The sequence below is a fragment of the Microtus pennsylvanicus genome, chromosome 5 (genome assembly GCF_037038515.1).
Source record: "Microtus pennsylvanicus isolate mMicPen1 chromosome 5, mMicPen1.hap1, whole genome shotgun sequence".
Taxonomy (NCBI): Eukaryota; Metazoa; Chordata; class Mammalia; order Rodentia; family Cricetidae; genus Microtus; species Microtus pennsylvanicus.
The window spans coordinates 119,418,025-119,424,024 of NC_134583.1; positions in this window are offsets into that span (position 1 = coordinate 119,418,025).

Below are 6,000 nucleotides of genomic sequence, written 5' to 3' on the forward strand. Positions count from 1 at the left end.
CAACTGTCTTGTTCAATCACTGTACACTTTACAGAAGAAGGGTTTCTACAGGAACATGTGCTCGCCAATTCAGTTAGCTAACCACCGTGAACCAAGGATCCTGTATGTCTCCGAGAGTGCAGGGACTGTCGCCAGGCTACCTTCAGTGATGCTGCGGATCCAGAGTCACACAACTAGCCCTTTATCCACTCAGCCATCTCCCCAGTCTGTCTCTCTCTCTCTCTCTCCTTTATTAGCATTTGAGCTGAGGGACTGAACTCAGCTCTGCATGCTTGCACAGCAAGTATTTCACTGATTAAGCCATTTCCCCACCCCAAGATTTTCTTAGTTTTTCCTTCTTGTAATTCCAATCACAAACGTCTCCCCAAGGTCCTGTTAAAGTCTTGATTCCTTGCTGCTGATGCTACCAAGAGGTGATGGAACTCTTATGAGATGGAACCTATGGAAGGAAGTTAAGGTCATTGTGTGCCCTTGAAGGGGACGTTGGGACCCCTGGCCTCTTCCTCTCTCTGTTTCCCAGCTGCAACAGATGTTGAGAAGTTGTAGTCCCTAGTGTCTGTCTCTCCTCCACAGTTTCCTACCCGGCAGATCACATTGAGATTTTCTCTTAAGCAATTCTGAATTGCAGCAAAGTTTCAGTGGTGACTTTGCAGTTTGGTTGCAGGTGTTTGAATACGTTTCTTATGGGCAGGACTTTTGTCTTACTTATTCTTTCTAGGTATAAACCTAGAACAACATGGACTCTTGGAACTTAAAGTAAATCAAAAGAAAGTCCTGGAATGGCCAATGACTACTAAACAGGCTTGTGCCAATTTAAAAGAAAAAGTATTCTGATCATAGTAAGGGTGAGGGTAAGCAGGATAACACTGGGCTACAGAGCTTTAAGAGGCACAAGTGAATGCAAGTGTCGTCAGATAGCCCGCCCGTATCTCAGGGCTTGTGATGTGATGCAAGTGACTTTACAAAGAAAGAATGCACTGAGAAAGGTAGGTTAGTGAGGAGACCATAGTTCAGAGACTCTGCAGTGATGGCATCATTAAGTGGAGGTCTATAGGTATTCATCAGTGCAGATGCAAACACCCGGACAAGCTAAAATTGATAATAGACTACTTCTGTTGTTTACAAAAGTTAATTACCGATTCTAAGGTGCTGGCTAAATAAATAGAAAAGCAGGCTATTATACAATTGGTATTCCATAGATATACCTATGAGAACAAAACCATAAATCTTGATTATTAAAAAAAATACATTAAAAAAACAAACTACTCATTAATTTTTAAAGTTTAAGAGCTGGTAGTGTAACAAAAGATAGCAAAACATGAGTTCAAAAGTAACAAATCAACACAACTCAGGTAAATACAACTATTAAGGGAAAGACAATTTCAGAGGAGAAGAAAAGTGGCTACGAGCACTCACTGCGCAAGCATAAGGACCTGGCTGGAATCCCTAGGATTCTCTTAGTAGCCAGCACCTGAAACCCAGAGTGGAGACCAGCAGATCCCCAGAGCTCCCTGGGTAGCCAACCTGGCAGAACAGGTGAGCTTCAGGTTCAGTGGGAGACCCTGTCTCAAGGGAATATGCAGAAAAGAATAAGAGACAGCACCTGACATCTTCCTCTGACTTCAGCATAAACATGCTCACACATGCACATGCAAGCACATGTCATACATAACACAACAACATTTTTTAAAATTACCATTTACAAAGTGGAATCATAACTCAGTGTTGTATGGTAGATATAAAAGATTCGGAAAAACTGAACATAAAAAATTTAAGAATCACCATTAAAAACTCAGAGGAAAAACAAAGATCAAAACTTTAATAGCAAGCTGCATAGTGGTTCAGTCTTATAATCTGAGCACTTGAAAGCTGAGGCAGGAGGATTGGCACTAGTGAAAAGCCATAGTGAGATCCTGGCTCTCCAAGCAAGAAAAAAACAATCTTACTAACAGACACACATTCTAGTGTCAAAAGTTGTACCTGCAATAAGAATGAATAGTTAGGAGCAGCTGGGAGCAAATAATTTAGCAACATTGAGCAAATATATATATATATATATATATATATATATATATATATATATGGAAAAATTATAAAAGAGAACAAACATCAGTTGCAGGAATCAATTGTTTAAACATAAGGCAAAGCTCTCCGCATATCGCTTTGGTAATCTGACAGTTTGCACAGAAGTTCTGAGAAGGAAGGTGGCACAAACCCGACATGAAACAAAGGACACTGGGTGATGCCTGGAGACAGCCTGTCACCATGCCATCCGCGAAGCTCCCAGGCTTCCCAAGTCTTAGGAAACTGAAATTTCTTTATTGGCCTGGATAGGTGCCGGAGGGTAGAAACAGTAACTTGCTCCTTGGCCCATGCCCAGCCACTGCAGTCCTACTCAAGGAGAACAGAACTATGGTTTTCAACTGCCAGAACTCTTGATTGTATCCAATGAAACCAACCCATTGCCAATTCCCACTGCAACACAGTGAACTAATAATTGATCTCCATGTTTCCTTAGTCAAACTAATGTGAACTCTCAAAAACATGAAAAGCCCCTGATTGTGTCTTAGTATACAAAGAAAAACTGCAGTCAAGTCCAAGGAATAGAATTAATGTAGAAACACACTCAGGGAATCGCAGCTAAACATCAGGTGGTGTAAACACAGGTCTGTACTCTCAGGATGCTGAGGCAGGAGAGTTTGAGAGCAGCCTGGGCTCTGTAGAGGACCCCCCCGCCCCGACACACACACACACACCAAATAAACAAAACCCAACAGGCAGAACAGACTGCACCAACAATAATATATTATAATAAATGAGTATGGCTGGGATGTAGCTCAGTGGTCGAGCACTGTCCTGGTGTGTTCAGTATCCTGGGTTCAAACACTGGCACTGAAAAAAAAAAGACTTCAATTTTTTTTTCAAAATATTTATTTATTATGTATGCAATATTCTGTGTGTATGCCTGCTGGCCAGAAGAGGGCACCAGACCTCATTACAGATGGTTGTGAGCCACCATGTGGTTGCTGGGAATTAAACTCAGGACCTTTGGAAGAGCAGGCAATGCTCTTAACCTCTGAGCCATCTCTCCAGCCCAAGACTTGAATTTTTAATGCTGCTGTGAGGACCAGCTCAGCAGCTCAGGAATTGAGGGGGAGCCACTGAGTCGACGAACTAGTCACTCAATTTGACTTTTCTATCTGAGGAAGTAAAGCTTAACCCTCTGGGGCCAGCAAAGAAGGGACACACACACACACACACACACACACACACACACACACACACACACACTTAGGGTCTTTATCACCTCTCTTTATTATTTCTTTTCTTACCTCTATCCAGATGTAGAGGTATCCCTTTTGTGTCTGTATTTTTCCCTTACAGTTAACATACCCCTATCAGAATCTTTTAAGCAGTATATATCTATGATATGGTTACACTATATTTTAAGTGAATGATTAATGAATACAAGTGAAAAAAGCATATTTCCAATTTTCCTTATATGATTAAAAATTTTATGTATTACAGATGAAAAACAAATTATTCCCAAGAACCCACACACATTCATCTCCAAGCAACTTGCTATAGATGGACAGAGTGTAAGCAAGCAAGGTATTTTTCTCAGCCAGTTCTTTTACTAGCAGCCTACATTTTGCAGTTACAAAGTAAGGATCAATCACTTTATTATTTATCTCAGAAAGTAATCTTATAAAAAAAATCTTAAAAGAATCACAAATCTAAAGATTTATATATGAAAAACAATCAGCTCTAAACCCTCAGGGAGCATACCCACTCATCAACAGTTTTTTTTATATCAGGAAGCTGAAGGCAGAAATGGGCACAAGGAATTCATCATCACCTTTGATCATCAACCCATCCTAGCAAAAAAAAAAAAAAAAAAGGTATGTCAGCCAACAATAGCCAGACTGTCATTGGTTTTGCTCCCTGACCTCAGTGCATCCCTCACTCAACTAAGTGTGCCTTTCTAAACCTTAAATTGTTCCCCAAGATTTTCTACCTCAGAGCCACTTACAAAAACATCTTATCCTAACCTTAAGTCATTGTTTACAGCTTGTTTCAGCTATGATGCACACCACATCTCCCAACATTTAGATTAAAAGAGCTTGAGCTAGCCTAGCTTCTGGGGCTCAGTTTTCCTTAATCATTAACCCAAGCCACAGTCTATACTGCTCCTCAAAAGAAACTCCTAAGTCCTAGCTGTGCGACACTTCCTTGGTTAGGATTCAGGCATTATGCTGGCCCCTGTCACTTTCACTTGGCAAGATGCACTCAGGCAACATCCTGGCCAGCCCATCCCCACTCTCTTCCTGTGGTTCTTCTGAAGAGGCAAGCAGACCTCTCTCTTCTCTCTCTCTCTCTCTCTCTCTCTCTCTCTCTCTCTCTCTCTCTCTCTCTCTCTCTCTCTCTCTCTCTCCCTCCCCTTCCCTTTATCTCAGTAAAATTCCTCACTTAAACTCTGTCTGCATGGCGTATTTATCTGTCCCTCACCCACTCTGACTTCTCACCTGCTGCTAATGTCCTTCCCGCACGCAGAAATCATTGCAATTGGTCCAATTTTCTATCCTCTGCAGCCCTTGCTTTATCAGGAGCAAGGGTAACACTTCAAACAGTGCAGCTTAAGAGGAAATCATCTTCATAATAATCCACAGGTAAAAAAAAATGCCCAATAGAAACGTGTGATTTCCATGAGGTAACCACACTACATTAAAGGCAGTGAGAACTCTCCCACATACATCCACTTATATCAGGCCAGATACCGGAGAAAAATGACAATGGCAAACATGCAAAGGCACAGCAGTAGCAAAAGACATTTTGGAGCCAAAGCCCTCGGGCCCTTGCCTATCTAAGATTCACCCACCAGTGCCTTATATTCTAGTGAACTCCTGAATTCAAGTATAACCCGCTGCGCCTCTGACATGCTCACTGGTACTTCAGTTCAAACAAAACAGTCTAAACTGAAATTAAGAATAGCTGGAATAGTCACTATAGAGAAATTTCTACACATCATGAACTCTGTGATAAAATTATAACAGTGTTCAGAAGAAAATTAATATCCAACTAAACATGTTAGAAGAAGGAAAAAGAAACCAAACAAAATCAGAAGAAAGAAAATAAAGGTGGAAATGAATGAATTACAAAAGAAAAAACCCACAAAGTACAAATATGATGCTTATAGAAACACAGAGTGCAACTAATTGAACAGAAAATACTTTAAAATTGGAGTGAGGGAATGAAATTACCACTATTTGCAGACGGGAAGGTATAGATAGAAATGTCAATAGAATCACCAAAACAAAAGAGGGGAACATACAGGCTGTAAGTTAAATCAGCATGGTATATAATTAGAGTGTTCTTCATATGTTCAAACAAAGACCAGTTAGACTTACTGCAAGATAAACTTAGTTAAATGGTCTCCAAAAGATGATGAATGGCCTAGCAGTAAATATAAGAAAGACTGTATGTAAGATCAGAGATTGTTATGAGTAGTGTCTTCTCTACATAGCAGGGAATTGTACCCATGAACTCTTAGCAGTACAATATTTTGGTACCTGTTCTATTGCCATGAAGTGAAGAGACACCATGAGCACAGCGACTATTTTTTAAACATTTGTTTATTTATTTATTTATTATGAATACAGGGTTCTGCCTGAATGCATGCTTGCATGCCAAAAGAAGGCACCAGATCTCATTACAGATGGTTGTGAGCCGCCAGGTTATGAGCTGCCATGTGGTTGCTAGGAATTGAACTCAGGACCTTTGGAAGAGCAGCCAGTGCTCTTAACCTCTGAGCTACTTCTCCAGCCTCAAGCACAGCAACTCTTCTAAAAGAAAGCATTTAACTGGAGCTTGCTTACAGTTTCAGAGGTTAGTCCATTATCATCATGGCAAGAAGCATGGCAACACTCAGGCAGACATGCTGGAGAAGGAGCTGACAGTTCTACATTTGGATGCACAGACAGTGGGAAGAGAGAGACTCTG